Source organism: Triturus cristatus, chromosome 3_2 (assembly GCF_964204655.1).
Source record: "Triturus cristatus chromosome 3_2, aTriCri1.1, whole genome shotgun sequence".
NCBI lineage: Eukaryota > Metazoa > Chordata > Amphibia > Caudata > Salamandridae > Triturus > Triturus cristatus.
Window position 1 is genome coordinate 592,787,667 of NC_140584.1, and position 23,322 is coordinate 592,810,988.

Genomic DNA, 23,322 nt, shown 5'->3' on the forward strand with positions numbered 1-23,322 from the left:
AGGGCACTGCTGGGAGGACTCTGCACACACCACTCCTGTCTCAGGGCACTGCTGGGAGTGATAGGCCCCCACCCCTCCTGTCTCAGGTCACTGCTGGGAGGACTGTGCACCCACCCCTCCTGTCTCTGGGCACTGCTGGGAGTGTTAGGCACCCACCCCTCCTGTCTCAGGGAACTTCTGGGAGTGTTAGGCACCCACCCCTCCTGTCTCAGGGCACTGCTGGGAGGACTCTGCACCCACCCCTCCTGTCTCAGGGCACTGCTGGGAGGACTCTTCACCCACCCCTCCTGTCTCAGGGCACTGCTGGGAGTGTTAGGCACACACCCCTCCTGTCTCAGGGCACTGCTGGGAGGACTCTGCACCCACCCCTCCTGTCTCTGGGCACTGCTGGGAGGGTACGCTCCTTGCATACGCGGGTGGGGGTACGGGTCGTACTTACACTGTTGGGGTGGGGGGTACGCTCCATACGTCCGCAGGTGAGGGTACGGGTCATACGTACAATGTTGGCATGGGGGGTACGCTCCTTGCATACGCGGGTGGGGGTACGTGTCGTACTTACACTGTTGGCATGGGGGGTACGCTCCTTGCATACGCGGGTGGGGGAACGGGTCGTATGTACACTGTTGGCATGGGGGTACGCTCCTTGCATACGCGGGTGGGGGTACGTTTCGTACTTACACTGTTGGGGTTGGGGGTACGCTCCTTGCATACGCGGGTGGGGGTACGTGTCGTACTTACACTGTTGGCATGGGGGGGTACGCTCCTTGCATACGCGGGTGGGGGTACGGGTCGTACTTACACTGTTGGGGTGGGGGGTACACTCCATACGTCCGCAGGTGAGGGTACGGGTCGTACGTACAATGTTGGCATGGGGGGTACGCTCCTTGCATACGCGGGTGGGGGTACGTGTCGTACATACACTGTTGGCATGGGGGGTACGCTCCTTGCATACGCGGGTGGGGGTACGGGTCGTACGTACACTGTTGGCATGGGGGGTATGCTCCATGCATACACGGGTGGGGGTACGTGTCGTACTTACACTGTTGGGGTTGGGGGTACGCTCCTTGCATACGCGGGTGGGGGTACGTGTCGTACTTACACTGTTGGCATGGGGGTACGCTCCTTGCATACGCGGGTGGGGGTACGGGTCGTACTTACACTGTTGGGGTGGGGGGTACGCTCCATACGTCCGCGGGTGAGGGTAAGGGTCGTACGTACAATGTTGGCATGGGGGTATGCTCCTTGCATACGCGGGTGGGGGTACGTGTCGTACTTACACTGTTGGCATGGGGGTACGCTCCTTGCATACGCGGGTGGGGGTACGGGTCGTACGTACACTGTTGGCATGGGGGGGTACGCTCCATCCATACGTGGGTGGGGGTACGTGTCGTACTTACACTGTTGGGGTTGGGGGTACGCTCCTTGCATACGCGGGTGGGGGTACGTGTTGTACTTACACTGTTGGCATGGGGGACGCTCCTTGCATACGCGGGTGGGGGTACGGGTCGTACTTACACTGTTGGGGTGGGGGGTACGCTCCATACGTCTGCGGGTGAGGGTATGGGTCGTACGTACAATGTTGGCATGGGGGGTACGCTCCTTGCATACGCGGGTGGGGGTACGTGTCGTACTTACACTGTTGGCATGGGGGTACGCTCCTTGCATACGCGGGTGGGGGTACGGGTCGTACGTACACTGTTGGCATGGGGGGTAAACTCCATGCATACGCGGGTGGGGGTACGTGTCGTACTTACACTGTTGGGGTTGGGGGTACGCTCCTTGCATACGCGGGTGGGGGTACGTGTAGTACTTACACTGTTGGCATGGGGGTACGCTCCTTGCATACGCGGGTGGGGGTACGGGTCGTACTTACACTGTTGGGGTGGGGGGTACGCTCCATACATCTGCGGGTGAGGGTATGGGTCGTACGTACAATGTTGGCATGGGGGGTACGCTCCTTGCATACGCGGGTGGGGGTACGTGTCGTACTTACACTGTTGGCATGGGGGTACGCTCCTTGCATACGCGGGTGGGGGTACGGGTCGTACGTACACTGTTGGCATGGGGGGTAAACTCCATGCATACGCGGGTGGGGGTACGTGTCGTACTTACACTGTTGGGGTTGGGGGTACGCTCCTTGCATACGCGGGTGGGGGTACGTGTCGTACTTACACTGTTGGCATGGGGGGTACGCTCCTTGCATACGCGGGTGGGGGTACGTGTCGTACTTACACTGTTGGGGTGGGGGGTACGCTACATACGTCCGCGAGTGAGGGTACGGGTCGTACGTACAATGTTGGCATGGGGGTACGCTCCTTGCATACGCGGGTGGGGGTACGTGTCGTACTTACACTGTTGGGGTTGGGGGTACGCTCCATGCATACGGGGTGGGGGTACGGTCCGTACATATCCGTCCCCACGCTATGTGATGCTTGTGCGGCCCGTACCCAGGCCTTTGCCACGTGGGTACGAGCTTTCCCGCCATTGTTGGGGTGACGTAGGTGTGGGCGTGGTACGACTCGTACCCACGCTCTTAAGGCGTGGGTACGGGACGTACCTGTCTGGTTGTGTTGCCGGTTCGCGTCATCAAGAACTTCCGTTGTGGCGGTCGCTGGCTTAGCTGGACACGCCCCCACCCCCTCGTAGTGACCAGGGCCTGAGGGTCAGGTATGTCCAGGGCATGTGTGCTGTGTGACTTTGGTGGGGGTTTTGTGGCCTGCCCTGGTCCTGCCACCCCCCCCCCTTTCCCCCCCTCCCTTAGTTGTTCTGACCTTCTGCGGCGTCTGCGTCGTAACCTGTAGAGGAGGTCGACTGCTATGGGGGCCGGGATGACACGTAGGTTCGGGTCCATGTCTGTCCGTCGCGTACGGGTACTCCTTGTTCGCGTCGTCCTGTCTGTCCGTCGCGTACTGGTACTCCTTGTTCGCGTCGTCCTGATTTCCCGGCAGTTTTTGGCAGCCGGATAATATTCACCGTGCGGGATGACGTCGGTGCGAATCGTAATTCCTGGTTCGTGAATGGCAGGCTGCGTGCGTCCCGACGTCAGGTCGGCGCTTTCCCGGATCGCATTTGTATGTTTATTTTGTTCGGTCGGGGTTTTGTACGATTCGTACGGATATGGTGTTACCGTGCGAATCGTAATTCCATGTTGGTAGATTTTGACGACCGGGTACGCGTCGGACGGAGAATATGCTCCGTCCGACGGTTCGTACCCGGTTTTTACAGGATCGTGATCGGCACCAGAGTGTATATTGAATGTGCAAAACTTACAAAAATACAGCTGTGTAAATACTAATAGTGTTGTCATTATAATGCATGTATACCTTAAACTATATAGGCCACAGATTGATCCTGAATCGTAAAAAATAATTTATATCCTGACTAAGATCATCCACCTGTGGCGACTGTTTGTATACATGCCCCTTATCTAATAAAAAAGGATAAGATACATAAAAAACGGACTTAAAACAGATTTGAAGGATCAAACTTAACACTGCCAGATCATAAAAAGTAGTGCAAGTCCTCTGTGTTATTAAGGCCAGATGGGAACTTCGTATCAAGTTCAAGAATTAATTTCGATTCCAGCTGTCTCAGGGCTTTTTCACGATCTCCACCCGACGAAATTTAGGAATGGCTGCTGCCACATAGTAATTTAAACAACTAAGATCATTATTATGAGTTGATTTAAAATGGCGAGCCACTGGGTACGTGGAGTCGTTGTTGACAATAGCGCGTAGGTGCTGTAATATCCTGACATGCACCTGTAATTTAGTACTACCCACATATCTAAGTCTACAAGTGCATGTCAGGACATGCACAGCAAAATCAGTCTTACAGGTAAAGTTGCCCCTTATGGCTATCTTATCTGGGCTGAAGGATGAAAAATAATGTGTGGTATTTATACCAAACTTACAAGCCCTACAAGTGGTACATTTGGTAAAGCCATTCTTGGGCTGTAGCCATGTTTTGGCTGTAGTTAATTCCGGGCATGCCCTCCCTATTTGTGTGCGCATAGAAATGCCCTTCCTGTATGTGACAGTGGGTTGAGATGGTAATCTTGATGACCCCATCTGTTAGAACAATCGGCCAATGACGCTTCATGATGGCACAAATTTTCCTCTCTTGCTTGTTAAAAGCAGTGATCAACCTGGGAGCAGGTTTGTCATCAGGTAATTTCTCCACTTTGTTAGTGAGTAGGGATTCTCTTGATTTTTCCCTTGTTTTGTTCAGAGCAGTTTTCAAAATCTTCTCACTATATCCCCTGTCTTTGAATCTATTGTATGCCTCCTCTGTGCATCTATTTAAATCTTCATAGTTGTTACAGATCCTTTTAAGACATAAGAATTCCCCATATGGGATGTTATCAACCATATGCTTCGGATGTGAGCTGCTGGCATGTAGAATTAGATTGCCAGCTGTTTCTTTCCTATGCAACGTCGTGCCTAATGCTCCATCCCTTTCGTACACTCTCACATCTAAAAAGTCAATACTGTTCCTGCTCATATTAAACGTGAATTTTAAATTAGCAGTGTTGATGTTGATTTCTTCAATAAATTGAGATGCTTTGGCTTCACTGCCTTTCCAAACTACAAAAACATCATCGATGTAACGCATCCAGTACAAAACATTTTCCTTAAAAACATTGGCATGAGTTACCTTGAGGACCTGCTCCTCCCACCAGCCCACATGTAAACATGCGTAGCTGGGGGAGAACCAAGCCCCCATCGCCACGACTCTTTTTTGTAAATACAGATCATTGCCAAATACAAAGTAGTTGTTATGCAGACACCATGATATCAAACTTAAAAGCATCTTATTGTGTTGATAAAATTCAGTGGATCTCAACTCTGAAAAATGCTTAATGGCCATAAGTCCTGTAGAGTGTTCTATACTAGTGTACAAGGATTCAATATCCAATGTAATAAATAGTAAATCATCTGACCAAGTGATGTTTTGTATTTTTGATAAAAAGTCACCAGTATCTTTTATGTAGCTCGGTAGTTCTTTAACGAATTCTTGGAGAAAAAAGTCAACATATTGAGTCACTGTTTCCCCTACACTGTTGATAGCCGATATAATGGGTCTGCCGGGAACTGGCGTTGTCTTTTTATGTACTTTTGGGATGAAATAAAGTTTGGCCATTGTCCGATGTTCAATGTTCAAAAACTTAAATTCCACCATAAAATTTACCCCTTCTCTTTTCCAAGCCATTAATTTCTTCTTTAAAGTCTGTCTAGCCACATTGTATTTGTTGTAAGAAGTTTTTTCATAACACTCTACATCCTGTAGATGCCTTGTGGCCTCTAACACATAGTCTTTCTGAGGCCATATGACCATATTACCACCTTTGTCTGATTTTGTTACTATGATTTCATGCATATTGCCTAATTTTTTAATCAATTTGGCATAATCTACTTCATGTTTACTTTTGTATCGTTTTTTATGTTTTGTACGGTAGTGAAGCTTTTTTATATCTTCAATTACAACTTCATGATAAATGTCAATAGCATCCTTGGGCATGATAGGTATAAACTTGGATTTAGCTTTAAACGGACTAATACCGGCTCCCAATTGTGATATCTGTTCAATGCGCAGACCCTCCTGCGTGGAGCACAGATCTCCATCCAAATCAATCCCCACAGCTGCCTCTCTGTTTAGATGTTGCATATCTCGTAATAATGTAGCATCAGAAGCTTTCAGTTCGCTGCTATATGTAGTTTCTTTAGCTTGGCATATATCCTGGTTGATCTGCATTTCCTTTAGCCCGTCCTTAATAGCAAAACACTTTTTTAGCTTTCATTTTCTGATAAAACAAAATACATCCACTCTGGTTTGAGAATAATTAAAATCGCTTACCGGACAAAAAGAAAGCCCCAGGCTCAAAAGTTGTTCCTCTGCTTGAGACAAAATAAATGGTGAGAGGTTGATGATAGTATTATTTGTCCCTTTCACTTTCTGCGCCAATACGGTTTTCTTGTTGGTACTTTTCCGCTTTTTGCGCCGTTCCCTTCTTCAAATGTTTTTCCTTGTTCTGGTCTCTTATTGGTTTGATTCCGAGGCCTTAGCGTTTGGCGTCTGTTGAAGGCTAAAAAATCAACCTCTTCCCCTAAGTTTAAGATCTTTGTTTGGCCGGGTATTCCCAGACTGGCTGTGCTTTCATTATCAGATGAGACTTCACTCGTGAGAGAATCGCTGTCAATTGCCAACTTCGTAGAGGTACTGGTTCCTGCTATCTCAGGCTTGTTCACATTTTGGGTACCTTTTTCAAAAATGGCTCTTTTTGCATTTTCGTATTTTCGTGCAAAAGTAAAAAAATACGACCTTCTTCATAGTCGTATTTGTCTCGTAGGAATTTCTGTGCCTTGCGATTTTTAGTTTTTTCCTTCTGTTTGCTCACTCTCTCTTCAATGTCTCACTTGGTTTTAGTGATGAACTCACTTGGTTCTAGCTTAGCCAATAGTTCCGAAATTGCAGATATTTCCTCCATAATAGCATGCCGATCTATCTCATCGTACTTGACCAAAATACGCACCAAATTCATTGATGCAGCCAAATAGCTTTCTCCCCATTCCCTTAACATATTTGGGTTGGGGTTCTCAAAACTGGGGGCTAACAAGATACGCAGACCCCTGGGAATACGTCCGACCTCGATATATTTAGTCAGGGATTTGTGTTCCCACCATTTAGTCGTCTCTGCCCTCATGCACTTCTCAAGCCTCTTAAGTAAGTTCCTCGTGTCCGTTTCTTTGCCGATATTTAAAATGTCTGTACCTTCCCGCTCAGTAGGGTTGCTAGGCACATCTTTGAACAGTTCTTCCGCAGCGGCCTCTCGGGTACGAACCACCTCGGCTGACATCTTTTTAGGAAAAACAGCAATAGTGCGGCTGAAGCATGTAAAGCCTGCCGCAAACTGCCTTAAAACACCTCCCCTCCTTAGCTTGTACTGCTGTGCTCGTAGGTCTTGGCGCCAACGGAACCACTGTCAAAACGATGTTGAGTCCGTGAGCCGGTGCGCCCACACGAGCGTTGTGCAAACTCTAAGGGGGTTGTCGCCAAAACTCCTTTCTCGGATTCACACTGTTGTCGGTTGAGGGCGGCAACCTCTTGCAGGGGAGGAGGTTCGTCACGAAAGCAACCACCTTTCGTAATTTGATATGAAAGCACACCTGATCCTTCGTCTGCTCGCAGCTTCGTCTCAGCCGACCCAGCCACCAAGGAACTACGAACCACTGATTTAAGGCAGCAAAATATTTGTTCCAGCTGTAAAATCCTTTGAAGACGCGTTTCGGGCGTCACTCACCCTTGTTCACATCAACGAGGAGAGGTTACATTGCCATTTTAAAGTGTGATGCTAAACCCACATGACCACACATCGTGAATAAACATAGAAAAAATACACATTCTATTGTTAAACATATATCTAAGTGGTAAACACAGTCTTTTTTCTCTATCTTTTTTCTTTTTCTTTTTTAAAGTGCCCCTTATTGTTACTTTGTTACTGTATGTATTCCACATCTTGTTAATAAGTTACATCATTGGTTATATGTAAACCATATAAATTGAGAAAGTCCATAAATATTCCGATTGGGCTTTTTCACATGTTCGTTGATATATATATATATCTACACACACAAGCTTTCTCTGTGCTAAGGGGCCACCAACCCTGACAGGGCGGCCTCGGCGATGCAGGAACGGAGCATCCTGCTTCTGACACAACAGCACAAAAAGAACCGCCAAGGCTCGACATCAGAGAAAACAGGGCTCTTTATTTGACACAGGGCAGCAGATTTCCATCTCTTTCAGGCGCTTTTTGACTAATTAGCCTCTTGATGACGTCGGAGGCCCAGGCTCTTTTGGACATTCACTATCTGTGGCAGTGCAGAATCATAAGCACCTTGGGAGCACGTACATTGAACAGTGTGCAGAGCGCAGGCATTGAGCCACGAAAGTATTATATATCTATGTTGCACTGCATCCTGAACTGATGTTATTCTTCCCCCATGGTGCATTTTGGGTAATGAAGGACTATTGGACTACAGCGTATAGAGGTAGTCTACCTTTAATCTTTGACCACTTGGCAATACAACCCATGCCCGAATGATTAAGGCTAATCAGCCGAAATGCATCTGGAAGAGATGGAAATCTGCCGCCCTGTGTCAAATAAAGAGCCATGTTTTCTCTGAACTGTCCACCGGACCGAAGATCTGCAGCAGAACCTCTTGCTGGAACATCTGGAACTGTAATTGGATCCCAGGATCAACCTGCTAGAACACGACTAATCCATTTTCTGCTTAGAACCTGGAAAAGGTGTAATTGCCAATTTACAAAGGAGAATTCTAGCAAGTAAACAAGTATCATTCGGTTAATGTCTTTAATCCATTAATGTAAAGATCTCAGCAGTGTCATTAATCAAACATAAGCATGGGTAATAATACATCGTGTAACATCCATCAGTCCTAATTCGTATGATGCACAGGGTGGGATAATCCTCGCCTCCAAGTCCTTACTAGAATTGAAAATTCTAGATGCGTTAACCAGAATTTTCTTTATTCTATGTCAAGACTAGAGTCTTTGGATTATGCCTGTTTAAAGCTGATCTAGTCCAACATCTTAAATCATTTTACAGTAATACGTCTTAAAAGTGGAATCTGAGGACCAATCAGTGGCCTTCATAATGTCTTGAATCTGGGAACCCAGGAGGAAGGACTTGGAGGCCATTGCACCCCTGACTGAATGAGCACCAAATTTACTAGTGTCAACATCCACTTCCCACTTCCCACAAGAGCCATTTCACCTATCTTGCTAAAGTGGCAGAGGAGATTGCATTGAAAGGCTTTTGAAGGGAAATCAATAATGTCCCAACATGGAGTGGCAAAACTCTAGTACCATCATCATACTCTATCAAACATTGTACATGCATAATTTAGGATTGTTTGGAAATTCTAGGTATAGAATCTGTCTGGAATCAGTTTTTGCCCTACTGGATAAAGTAAAAGAACCCCCATTGGGAGTAAACACTACCTGTTAAATCCAGTGCCTTTATGTCAGATACTCTCCTACAAGATCTCAAATGAAGCAGCTGTTGGGTTTAGGGTCTTTCTTACCAATCTTGAGGCATTGGGACTGTTCCCGGCTTCGGTTCTTGTAAGTCCTGGTTTGTACGAGATAGGGGCGACCCCTTCTGGTAGCCACCGTGCTGCAGACAATGAAAGCCTAAGCAGCCAGTGCCCTCCAGAAGGAGTCCCAAGAGGAAACACCCCGGAGGGAAAAAAACCTCTGATGATGATGAGACTCCAGGAATGAAGGAGAAGAGAAGTAGCCAGAAAACTCTGGAAGACCAGGAGCCCAAAGGGAACCAGGAGAAAACTGGAAGTCAAGCTGGAGCAGAAGTCGCAAGGTAACCAGGAACGCCAACAGAAGGAAGGGATCACCAAATAGTTAAGGAGCCAACAGGAGAGAAGACACACCAGCAGGAACAAGGAGTGTTGAAACGCAAGGAAGGAAAGGCTCTGATCCCTTATATACAGAAAAACAGGAAGTGACATACAGGAACCGGAAGTGACATACCGGAACAGGAAGTGACAAAACAGGAAGGAGAGGTTTCACCATCTTGGATAGGGAAAAGAGTGAAGTGCATTACAAAAAGATCACCATGTTAGGAAGGTAAGTAACCCTCCCCTATTGCCTTCTGGGAGAAAGGTGAAGAGGAGGGCAACAATATGGCCCCCAAGGAAGGGGGATCACAAGACGCCCACACCAGGTGAGTGTTATCTCCCAAGGTGCCTCGGGTAGCGGAAGGGCCGCCGTGAAAGTATGCGGCATGCCCGAAAACCAACAGGTATTGCGGGTGCTTTCCGCAACGCTGTTGAAATGGCCACAGCGGGCCGCGATGCTGTACCGTGGTTCCCCCGAAGAGGAGGGAGGGGTGCCGTGGGTTGCACCGCAGCTGGTGAAGAGGAAACAGGTAGCACCGCGGGTTGCGAGTCTGCCTGGGGAGTAACAGTAGCATAGTCAGCTTCGCCCAAAGTTGTTTCCTTGAAAGGTCAGAATTAGCTGACCACCTCTGTAGGAATAAAAGGACAATATTTACATCCCACTAATATGCATATTTGGGAAGCGGGGGACTGCTTAAGTGGATACCACACATGACCCAGCTTACCAATGGGTGATCCCCAATAGGTATGCCATTCACTAAGTCATGCTCTGCAGAAATGGCGGAACAGCAGTTATTAATGGAAGAATTAGCTAAGACTGAAGACGTTGTTCCCATTAGGAAATTCATGACAAAGACAATACAGGCCCAAGGGGATCCAAAGTATGTTCGTTGCACCAACCCAGCCAGCGTCGCCAAGCTGAGGCATAACATTTTTGAGTGGCATCTGACCATGAGCGGCGGAGGAAATCTTCAGCCTGTTCCGAATGGCCAGACAAGAGCCAAAGGTCCCTGAAATGCGCCACACAATGAGATGTAGATGGCCTTGCATCAGAAAGGGTGCCGAAGTCCCGACAGATCCAGAAGATCTGAGAATTGAGTGATCTGGTTCGGACATTTGCAGGACATCTCCATCAAAACGGGGAATCAAGGTTGGGATTTTCATAATGGAGCGATCAGGATTCAGCCTGCTGTTGCAAGTTTGGACTACCACTCTCGGTATCAAGAGAAATGGACCATGCTAGTCCTGAAGAAAAGCGTCCGTGGCCAGAACCCGGGGTTTGGTCTTATCAGTCTGTTGATGTACTGGACTGCAGAGATGTTGTCCATCCTCAGTAGTACACAACAGCTGGCAGCGTGAGGTGCTAGAGTCTTGATGTCGAATGAACCCGCAAATAGCTCTAGGCAATTTATGATTAGTTGTGATTCTTCTGGTTTCCATAAAACACCAGTGGAAATATTTCCACATCTGGTTCCCCAACCCCACTGGTTGGCTTCGGATTTGATCACCACATTTACACTGGAGATGAAAATGGCCCTGCCATTCCAGGTTTTCATGTGATTGTGCCACCATAGCAATCCTGCCCTGGCATCTAGCGTGAGACTGATTGTCTCAGAATAGGAAAGACCCGTTGGAGGTGGCTGATTTTTAGGCACTGGAGAGTCCGATAGTCCAAGGGGGCTGGGAATATTGCTGTATTAGGATGCTAACAGGCCCATAATCCTGGCTATACCCCTCAGAGATACTTTGTCTTTGGAAAAGGCGGCACGGTTTCTTTCTGGACCATCTTTAATTTCAGTCAAAAAAGAGCAGGCACTGATCCCATTTGGAAGCTAAGGAATTCTGTCCACTGGGAGGGTCAAAGAATGGACTTATTCTGATTGACCAGAAAACCCAAATCTTGGAGCAATTGAATGGTCCATGATAGGTGGGTCAACAGCAGTTGCTTGTCCTGCACCAATAGGAGGGTATCATCTAGATATATGATAAGACGTACTCCTCTTGCGCAAAGTTATTCCACCACAAGGCACATCACCTCGGTGAAGCATCATGGTGTGGGGGAAAGACTGAAAGGAAGGACCTTGAAATGAAACCATTGACCCTCCTACAAATTGATGACCAGTGAAGACTGAGCTTTCTCCAAAGCTGTGAATGTCTGTACAAAGTTTCCTAAGTCTCTCACAAATTTGTCTCTGAAGAGGAGGCCATTGGCTTTTGGGCCTGGTTCTGCATTGGCTAGATCCACCAGTTTTGGATCTATGCAGATAAGGATGGATCTGCGTCTCTCAGCTGTCAGAGCACAGTTAGTATTTCCCAGAAGGCACAAGGCCCTATGGGTCCACATTGCCAATGTGTCGGGGTCGATGGGGGAGCCCGTATCTTTAGCGGTAACTGCCATTTCTAAGATTTTGCAAAGGGGGTCTCTCAAGTCAAGGACCTTATCTTGACAGGCTTACCATGACCTGCTGAACCCTTTCTTGGGGGGTCTTTAGATGTTTAAATAAAAAAAGTTGCTAAGTTGGAGTCCAGTTGCGGGGTATCTGTTACTTTGTCTGTGACATCAGGGCGAGGGCACTCAGAACGCAGTCAGTTGCACACTTCCTTATCATAACCTTTACGAATACCGTCATGGACGTAATCTGTGACAGGGAGAAAGGGGGCCCAGGCCGAGTAGTGGGGGTGGATGATGGATGATGGAGTCTGAGTCAAAATCCAGGGGAGTCGGGGGATGGAGGGTTTGGGAGGAGGTCGAAGGGAGTGAATAGTCTTGTTGGGTCTTAAACACTTCTGGTGCAGGAAGTTAGAGTCATTGGTGTCCGAAGGGGGCAAGGAGAGGGGGGTCGGAGTCTGGGTCGTGAGAAGTGGAAGACTGGGGGCTACCTCCTCTGGGGACAAGTAGAATGCAGAGTTCGCATGGTCTGAGGTAAAGGATCATGAAATGCGGGTCATGATCGCAATGTGGGGTCAATACTTGGAGAGCGGGTCACTACTTGCGTGGGACGAAATGGGGAGTGGTTTGGAACTGAGGTCATACCACTGCAGATGGCTAGTAAAGGGCTAGAGGGCGGCTGCTAGAGCCCTATTTACAGATTGTGTCACTGAAGGATCTAGGGCCTCCACAAGGTTCTCCTCAATGAGGGTTTGGGCATCCTCCATGTTGTAAGTATCATCATCAGCAAAAAACTGGCACTCTGCCATGATAAAGAATGCAATAAGGTGCATAATGCTGTGCACAAAGCGAGTGAGGGTTGTAGTGCTGGCACAAGCAGCTGACTGGGGGGAAGCCCCGTTAATAGAAACCAGAAGGAGGCACATTGAAAGGACACTGAGCCTCTCAGGTGAAATGTGTCAGACGCGCTTATGTTTGCCCACGTGAGCATAGGGGAAGTGTTAATCAGGGCCCTCTGGCAATCAGCAGCGCACAGAGGTGCAGGCACGCAACTTGCGTGGCAGCGTGGCCCGCTCTACCCAGTCTGCTCAGGGTGTCCCGCAGTGCGAGGAACGCCTGGGCAGCGAGCTAAAAAGGGGACAGATTTGTCAGAGCGAACAACACTACGCATCCTGTCTCCTGATCACCCACATCAGGTGCGAGTTAAACGCTATGGTAGCAAATACTGAAACACACTACTGAAAAATTAAACGTATAAGCACTTACAATATATATTTTTTTAAGTTTAAAGTTTATTAAAGAAAAAATTATAGCATACAAAGGAAGTAACATCATATAGGAGAAATCACAATAGAATGAATACTATAAAATTTAAAAACGACAAAAACCTATTAGTGATAAAAGGAAGGGGAAAGAGAGGGAGAGAGGGAAGAGGGGGGAGGAAAATCAAGTAAGAGTAAAAGTACTATCAGAACCTGAGACTCTATTTCATATACAAGAACTTTAGTACATATACTGTAATCATAAGTTTATAAGATACATTACTGAAAAGAGAAAGGAGTAGTATCAAAATATATACTTAGAACTAAGTTAAAAAGACAACAAAAGATTTATGGAGGTTTTCAGACTTTATCTGGAGTATTAACTATAGTGGCGGAATTTGAAGCTATATCAGTTAGGTAAGTGGATAAAGGGAGCCATAAAAGATCTCTTTCAATGGATAAGGTTATAGGAGAAATATTGCTTGTGTCCAGTCTATGATGAAAACAAACAGCATTCCACCAAGCTCTGATGGTAACTTTGTCAGCTTGTTTCCAATTAGAAGTTATTAAATGAAGGACTATAGCTAATAACAAATCAATTAATGAGGGATTGGGATTTGGGTGTGACCAAGATGGTGATAAGGAGCCTAAAAAGATGTTAGATAAGGAAAAAGAGATTTGGGTATTGAAAATGTTATTAATTTGGGGCCAAACTAGGAACCAAAAACGGGAGAGGGAGCGGCATTCAAAGAGCATATGTTTTAATCAGCTGAAGTTGCTTCGCATGACCAATAGGCCGAAGAATAGTCTGCAGAAAAAGAAGCTAACTTCGAAGGGGTTAAAGAAGGCATTTGTAAACAAAATAAAGAGTCTGAGAAGTATTCGCTGCCCTTGATGTCTTATGAATTTGTAACCATAATTTATCCCAAAATGGGATAGACCAACATTCTGCAAGATCCTTTTCCCAAGCCAATTCAGCCTTCCCCTTGGCCCTATCAGAAGAGAAAAACAAAGTTCTATATAAAGAGGAAGCTGATGTATTAGTAGATAGTAAAGGAAAAAGATTGGAGCATTTGGAAGGGATATTGGGGCTAGGCGGTAAGGAAAGAAGGTAGTATTGTAAGTGAGGTGGAAGGAGTGAATCATATTGAGATTTACATGAAGAGGGTAAAGAAAATTTTAATTGAAGATCTGAGAAGGATAGCGGAGTATTATTAAATACTAATTGTGAAATCCAAAGTAAACCCTTGAGTCTCCAAGAATTCCAATAAATAGTACGGCCCTTGATACGTAATAGGTGATTATGCCAGATAGGTTGCTGATCAAACGAGGAAGATGAGGGATATGAGGACGGAAGAAATGGTATTAATATTTTGCGTGTATGGGAGATAACTTGAGAGCAAAATAAAGAAATAGTATTAGTAAAAGTAAGAGATTCATTAAAATGAAAAGGAGCTATAAAGTATTATAGTAGAGAGAAAGAGCATAATGATAAGATTTAAAATCAGGAAATTTGAGACCACCAGAGTTTTTGTCAGCCTTAAGGGCGTTGAGAGCTATTCGAGGAGTTTTATTTTTCCAAAGGAATTTATTTAACAGAGAATCAATTTTTTTAAAGTAAAAACCAGGAATATGTACTGGGATCATAGACAGAAGGTAGAGAATTAACGGAGAAAGCATCATCTTAATAGAATCCATGCGTCGACACCAGGAAAGGAAAAGTGGATGCCATCGGTCAATGAATATAGATACATTTTTAGTAAGATTATCAAAGTTTTCTTTTAAGGTTTCTGGGATAGTAGGAGAGAACCATATACCTAAGTATTTTATTTTAGAGGTTTTGCAGGAGAAGCCAGTGGAGATAAAATCCTGTTTCAGACAGAGAACATTTAATGGAAGAACCTCACATTTATCCAAGTTAAGGCGATATCCGGATAGTTGAGAAAAAGTATCAACTTGAGTAAGAAAGGCTGGAAGAGAAGTAGAAGGATTTGAGCAGTATAGAAGGATGTCATCAGCATAAACAGACATTTTACATGAGTAGTGGCAAGATGAAAACCAGTAATTCTATCATCTAACCTAATTTTCGTTAAGAAGGGTTCTAATGCGATTATAAATAGAAGAGGAGATAAAGGGCATCCTTGACGAGCACCTCTGAAAAGAGGAAAATATTCAGAGGTTTTCCCATTAATAAAAATAGAGGCTTTAGGGCCAGAGTAAAGTAAAGAAATAAGAGAAATCAATTTAGTAGGGAACCCAATCCATCGAAGTGCGTGAAACATAAAATCCCAACCGATCCTATCAAATGCTTTTTCAGCATCCAATGCTATCGCAGCAATGGGGTAGTCGAGAGAAGAGGCCTTACTTAAAATGTTAAAGAAGACTCTGGAATTATCTGAAGACAAACAACCTTTGATAAATCCTGATTGTTCTGGGCCAATAAGGTTCGGCAGAATAGGAGCAATACGAAGAGCAAGAATCTTGGCAAAAATCTTATAATCTAAACTAACTAGGGAGATTGGGCGATAATTTTTACAAAAAGCGGGATCTTTGTTCTCCTTGGTAATTAAACAAATAACGGCTTCTTGAAAAGATCCTGAAGATGAACCATCCTTAACAAAAAACCTATAAAGTAATAAAAGATGGGGAAGTAATAAGGACGCAAAGTGAGCGTAAAATTCAATAGTAAATCCATCAGGACCAGGTGCTTTACCTCTTTAAGCACTTACAATATTTAAACATATTATTGAGAATAAACATATGAGTACTTATCTTTGAGAGGAGCAGCTAAGAAAGATGAATAGATATGGCGTCTTGTCATTATATAATGTCAGGGGCATGGCCTGATTAGTGTATCGTTGATGATGTCATGTGAGGAATGTTGGGAAATGTAGCTTTTTGAAATGTTGCCATTTGATTGGCTGCTGTGAAAAGTTGTTAATAAGCAACGTAAAATAGAAAGCATAATCCGAAGCCTCCGGTCCTGACAAAGTTCAGTTAAGCCGAAACAGGTTGTCTTTGTTGGTCTGCACCTTAAACTACTGCGCTTCAGGTGGTGATCCTTGCTTGATCTAGGATTGGTATAGCTGTTTAAATTGGTCTCTGGAAACAATGCAGGAATGTTCTATTGCATAATTAATTAAACAGCATCAGGCCTCAGAGTTGTTGGGTGGATGTTTACAGATATGCTGTTTTCTACTTTAGCTGGGTAATCTTCCTGCAGGTATAAAACAGACGGCTTTCACAAACCATCTGTTCTGATTTTTTTGCTTTTGGTATAGCCATCACAATGCAATCCATCATTGCTATTTGTATTTCTCTTTCTGCATGTATCTCAGTAGGATCTAATTTTGCTTCATATGATCCATAAAATGTTTATTGTTTTCCAGCAATAAGAGCTGTGTTACTGAATAGACCAAAGTATACATGGTGACCATTTGCCATAGCCCTTGCGTAATAATGCACCGTATAGGGCTCCTTGCTTATAATTCTATGTCAGGACCGGAGGCGAGGATTATGCTATTCTTTCTTCACTTTATTGAATAGCAGCCATTGTGAAGTCAAGCAAACAAACTACTATTCGCATGAACCATAGGGAATAAACAGACAAAAACAATAGAGAGTGTCCATAGCTAGAGTGTCCCATCTTCTGCACCAATCACAGGACCCCAGGGTGTTGATAGTCCTCTGTCCCTGTCAACTCCTCCTCTTTCTTCGCTGCTTGCAGCCAAGATAAGTCCTTTTGTTTGTTTCTCTTAATGCTTTGTTCTTTGTTTTTTAATTTAGTGATTTACCTTCTGGCTTGGTTGATTCTCGGCGTTTTTGCCGGTGTGGTTGTAGCGCGCTGTGAGAGGTTTTGTTTATTTTATCCCTGTGTTGCATCGGAGCCGTTTACCTCAAGGCTCGCGTCTGCTGCGCGCGCGCGCCTCTTTGCCCGCTTAAATCATTAGCGTTGATGTTTAATTTTCTTGTTTTCCCTTGCCGGGTTTTTTCTTGCGAGCTTGCCGCTACTCGGCGACTCGCTTCCAGCTGCGGGAGGCTTGAGCTCCCTAGCGGCTGTGTAACTGGTGCCGGCTGCGTTGACTCCCGTCCACCGTCACAGGGCGCCTGAGTATGCGCCTGTCCGCGGCGTGCGTACCGGACTCAGCGCATTCAGCACGTTGCAGAATTCCGAGACGCATCGCCGCGGGGGTTCTGGTCTGGTCTGCCTGTACACCCTTGACCCGGGTCTGTTTTCTATGCTCCTGCCATTAGGCAGCATTTATAATTTACATCCCGCTGAACACCCAGACTTGGGTCCGTATCCTGCCAATAGGCAGTGTGTGGCAGTCTCTACCCTGGGGTCAGTACTTCTAGGCTTTACTGTTTGATGCTCTGCATGCTTTGAGTCGGTACTGCAGACAGTGTCTGCTGGGACCCTTTGAGCAGACCACCCTGTAGATTTTTCCTTGGCACCTGGGCTGTTGGGACCTGGGCTTCAAGCCCTACAATTCTTGCGAGCACTGGCTTCCCATACTTAGGCTGACACCCAGTCCCCCCCCAACTGAGGTTCTCCACCTCTGTTTACTTACCTGTTTGGTTCTTACCTGTACCTGGTTACGCTAATATATATAAGTTACTTATTGGTTTACCTACCTCCATTGGCATTGCCTATCCCAGCAGTATGGTGGAGTTCCAAGAGGACGTCTTTCAAGACAATCAGTGGGAGGAGGACCCGCTTTCGGCCCTCCAATAGGATGAGGATTTTTATGATGCCGTGGACGCCTCCATTTACAAGGTGGTGGAGCAGGCTATGACGCCCCTTGAGGAGTGGTTGTCCCGAAAAATTGTCCAGGCCTGCAACAGGCTATCTAGAGCCGCTCAGTCCCTCCCTGCTGTCCCTTCCACCAGTGACCAGCCTCCTCCGGCCAAGCGCACTAGAGATGCTGGAGTAGATTCTGGCGCGTTTGCCCACCTTAAACAGGCTTTCCTGGCCAGCACTGTTTCCTCGGCGTCTTCCGCCGCTACCGATGCTGGAGGCCAGGGTGATGATGGCAATGATACTGAGCCGTCACGCCCTTGGCGTCCGTCTCACCCCACTCCTGCCTCTAACGGTCTGAGTGCGTCTTCCACTGACGAGCAAAACCTCTGCGCTAACATGTTAAACCCAGACGACATCCTCCACCCGAGGTCCACCGACTGGGCCCCCTCGGACAAGGTTGCCCAATACTTGGGCAGCCGGATGCGTTGCCCCTTGAGCCTTCTATCCATAATGGCCTTCGGGCACAGTGTCCCCACCCCTCCCTGGATGGGAAAGTTGCAGCCACGCCAGACATTGACCCCAGAATTGCCACTTTCCTCCCAAAATTTGTCAAGGACCCTAAGAAGGGCATTGACAGGTCTTGGCGTGCTTGCCAAGACAAATTGCTGGACATTTTGGGCCTAATCACCAAAATATTGGACATGGCGGAGAAAGCCAAGTCCTCCGGTTCCCTAATTTCTCCCGAACATCTTTCCTCTTGGACCCAGTGCGTAGTGGTGTTTCTTGGAAATGCCAACTGCACGATTTCTACAGAGTGGCGCAGGTCCCTGCTCATTAAGGTTGACCCGAAGTTGGGGGACCTGGCCAACTCAGAGGCAGGTGCCATCGCTCAGGGCGGACTTTTTGTCGAACCTTTTATTAAAGAGTTAGGGAGGTTTGTCAACACCTTTACCTCGCTTGATAAAGCTCAATCCTCCATTAGGAAAGTGTTTCACCCTCGGGTTTTCCAAGGGGCCGGACGAGGACCGGGCCACTCGTCTGGCCGCCCCAACCAGCATAGAGGTCAAGGCTGCTCATGGCAATATCAAGACCAGGCCCGCTTTGGCAACTTTTACCCCACACGTGGACGACGAGGCAAGAACAGAGGCGGCAGAGGTGGTGGAGCTTCCAGTTCCTCCAGTGAGTGTTCTCCCTTCTTCCCTTCACATACAGTGGGGGCCAACTGCCGGTCATCAACCTGCGAGAATTCAACTAGTGGCTGGTTTACCGCCACTTCAAGATGGAGGATATCCATCTTCTTCGAGACATTCTCCGTCCCAACGACTGGATGGCGCGCCTCGACCTCAAGGACGCCTACCTCGCGATTCCAATCTTTCAACCCCATCGACGGTTTTTACAGTTTCACTGGCGGGACAGGGTGTATGAGTTTGCCACTCTTCCGTTCGGACAGTCCCTCTGCCCCTTGGTGTTTCACCAAGGTTCTCCGTCCGGTCATCGAACGGCTACGGGCCTCGGGTATGAGACTCATCGTCTATCTCGACGATATCCCCCTGATGGTGCGGGATCCCGGTACCCTCTCTCGCCACCTTCAGACAGCCGTCGATCTCCTACAGAACCTCGGCTTTGTGATCAATGAGACCAAGTCCACTCTGGTTCCTTCTCAGAAAGTGGTTTTTCTCCATCGACTCTGTGGAATCCACCCTCAGCCTTCCTTCTCGCAAGATGACAAAAATCCGTAACGAGATTCGGAGGGCTCTTGCCCTGCCTCAGATTTCGCTCCGGCAACTTGCTCGTATATTGGGCCTTCTCTCCGCCTCAATCCAAGCAATATTCCTGAGTCTGCTCCACTACAGAGCCCTTCAGCGTCTCAAAGCTACACACTTGCGCAAGGGCTTCTCTTACACTCACAAAGTGAGACTTTCTGAAGACGCCAAGGAAGAACTCCAGTGGTGGCTCTCCAACATGGAAGCTTGGAATGGACAGGCCACTTTTGGGTCTGCACCAGATATCATTTTCGAGTCCGACGCGAGCAGATCCGGCTGGGGCGCGAGGTGTGGCAGCTTCGCCACGGGAGGTGTGTGGTCTCTGTGAGAGCAACGGTTGCACATCAACTGTCTGGAGCTCTTAGCGGGCTCGTTTGCAAACCAAGGATTTGATTCGGTCCTGTGTCCTTCTCAAGATGGACAATATTTCGGCTGTCCGATATATAAATCATCTCGGGGGCACATGATCGAAGTCCCTCTCAGACCTTACGGCGAATCTCTGGCAGTATTGCCTGGACCATTAGATTTCCGTCTCGGTGGAGTATCTCCCCGGTCAGGACAACCGGTGGCAGACTTCCAGTCTCTCCACGACATGAGTCTTTGGAAGTTGCATTCGGGAGTGTTCGCGGATCTCCAGAGTTTCTGGGGTCCCTTCTCGGTGGACCTCTTCACGTCCCACCTGGATCAGCAACTTCCCCAGTTCTTCAGTTGGAAGCCCGATCCTCTGGCGGAGAAGACGGATGCCTTTCTGCAGAACTGGCGGGGGAAGCAGGTTATGCCTTCCCCCCATTCGCCATAATTACCCGGGTCTCAGCCCAGGTGAGACGGCAGAGAGCGAACGTGATGCTCACATCGACGATTTGGAAGTCAAAGTTTGGTTTCCAGTTCTTCTGCAACTTTCTTGGGATTTTCCAATCCCTCTTCCCCGCTTTCCGACTCTCCTTCTGAGTCCTGACGGGGTTCCTCACCCGTTGATCAAACAGGGATCTCTAGCCCTGATGGCATGGCAGATTATAGGGGACGATGGGCTGTCCCAGGACTTTCGGGAACAGCGGAGGAGTTCATGTCTAAAGCCTGGTGCGACAGCACTGTCAAGCGGTATCTTTCCACCTGGAGACAGTGGTGTCGGTGTCTGTGATGGTGTATTGATCCCGTGGCAGCTGATGTGACTTCCATTCTGATTTTTTTAGCTGCTCTAGCGGAAGAGGGATTGGCTTACAGATCCGTTAATACCTTCCGCTCCGCCATCTCAGCCGGCCAAACCATGGTGGACGACTCCCCTGTGGGAGAACACCCTTTGGTCTGTCGCCTCCTTCGCGGCATTCGCCTTTCTTTACCTCCGGAACCGCAGTATTCTCAACTGTGGGATGTTAACCACGTTCTGAATCTATTCCTGTCCTGGCAGCCGAACAGATTCCTCTCTAGGAAGGAGCTTTCAGCCAAGTTGGCTATGCTTCTTTGTTTAGTCTCTTGCAGAAGAGTTTGGGATGTCAGGGCCCTGGATGTATCCGGGAGGATTTTCTCCCCTACAGGAGTTACCTTTACGGTCCGTAGACGCACCAAGTGTGGAACGACATCCATCTCTTACCCTGCGTTTCCGGATTCCCCGAAGTTGTGCGTGGTGGCTTGCCTCAAAGCATATGAGGAAATGTCTGAAGAATTTAGACCTCCGGGAGAACGTCAGCTTCTCATTGTGCTCAAGAAGCCTCACAAGGCTGTTTCCTCGCCCACGATTGCCCGTTGGGTCAGATGAGTGATGCAGGAGGCTGGTATAGACCTCCGTATGTTTGGTGCCCATTCAACAAGAGGGGCAATGGCCTCCAAACGTTTACCCTGGGAGCTCGTCTGGAAGACATTCTGAATGCAGCAGATTGGTCTTCAGGCTATACCTTTAAGTGGTTTTACTTTAAACCGGTTATTGATATGGCTCAATTGGTGGTGAGCAAGCTTTAAATGATCATAATCCTCGCCTCCGGTCCTGACATAGAATGAAAAATGTCCTAGCTATCGCAACGGAAAGTTTCAATTCTTTTAAGGACTCGGAGGAGAGGATTATCCCACCCAAGTTCCTTGCTGTTTCCCGCCCTCATACTGGAGTAAGTAAGGTTTTTACGCCTACCTCATTTGGTTTGTTAACATGTTTTTGTGACTGTACTTGAGATATTTTTTCCATAGGATTGTTCCTTAACCATTTCTGTCGCTTACGCTTTGCCTTTGCTTATTGCAGGTGATTCTAATAAACAAGATCCCTGAGGCGTCCTTAAGGGCTGACCGAGCGACGAAAGAGGAGGAGTTGACAGGGACAGAGGACTATCAACACCCTGGGGTCCTGTGATTGGTGCAGAAGATGGAACACTCTAGCTATGGACACTCTCTATTGTTTTTGTCTGTTTATTCCCTATGGTTCATGGGAATAGTAGTTTGTTTACTTGACTTCACAAGGGCTGCTATTCAATAAAGTGAGGAAAGAATAGCATAATCCTCGATTCCGAGTCCGTAATAGAATTGAAACTTTCCGTTACAATAGCTAGGAAATTTTTAATTGTTTCTCAAAACACCATAATATTGCAGTATAAACAGAATTTGCAATATATAGCAGGTACGTGCAAGTGTTTTATTTTCAGAAGTAAATGGTATCATTTGAACTCACTCCTGGTGTACCATCCTTGAACATAAGGATACGCTGTAGTCACATTAACTAGCATTGGAGAAAAAATCCTGACTTTGGCACCACATCTGAACCCATGTGTTGTTTCACTCACATTTAATGCAATAAGGGTTAGTTTGCCCCATGCAATCTTCCCATCCTTTTTCTTCAAGGATCTAGTGCTATTTTCTCCATGACTGTTGTCTCCTGGCCAGTTCACCATTCCATGCCATACACTGCCTTGTGCACTGCCCAGCTCTGCTTCATGAGTCACCACAAGCAATGTTAACATTTTGTGACCGGCCACTCAGAATTTGTGGCAGCAAACTGGCAGCTTCAACCACTGTCACTGCTTTTAAATGTGCAGTATTTGTTTCAATACTGGAAGCATTAGGGCATCAAGGGGGACCCAACAGAATGTATAAGAAACTAGCAAAAGTGACCCAGATACAGAGTTTATCTTTAGGACTCTCCTTCCAAATAGCCTATTGTGAGTTATGCAATGGTCAACTTTAATAAGTGTGAGGGCGCAACATTTTGCTTAGAGCCTGCGGAAGGCACTGTTGAAGGTTTCAATACTAAATATCAGGGCTGCGTATTCTTGAATCCACCGCATGCCTCTATAATTCCCCACCTGTCATCCCTTGCCTCTTTTACTCACTCCTGCAGATTCTTTTTCAACCTGCTTTCTTCCTTTAGTGCAATTTTTGGTCTTTCCCTTCCTCCTTCTTTTTATCAAAGTCTGTTGAAGAAAAATAAATGCAGGTGCCCAAAGATCAGTGCAGGTGGGCACCTCCTGCAACCATTGGCTCAAGTTAATCACGGGGCTATACCAAAAACTTACAGTGGGCTTTGGCTCAGCCCATTCCTTAACATTGGTTGACTTTGTTTTCACTTTTATTTGCTTGCTTTTCATTCAGTGGCGTTTCTTGCCTATCTTGCATCTGTCCTTACCCTTCTTTTGTCTGTCCATCCTCCTTAGCATTCCTTACTAGTCTACAAAACGACACAAACAGCAACAGCGAGTGCATCATTGCACCATTTTTATTCAGTTTTAGTTTTTTTGCAGAGACTGCACAGCATTGG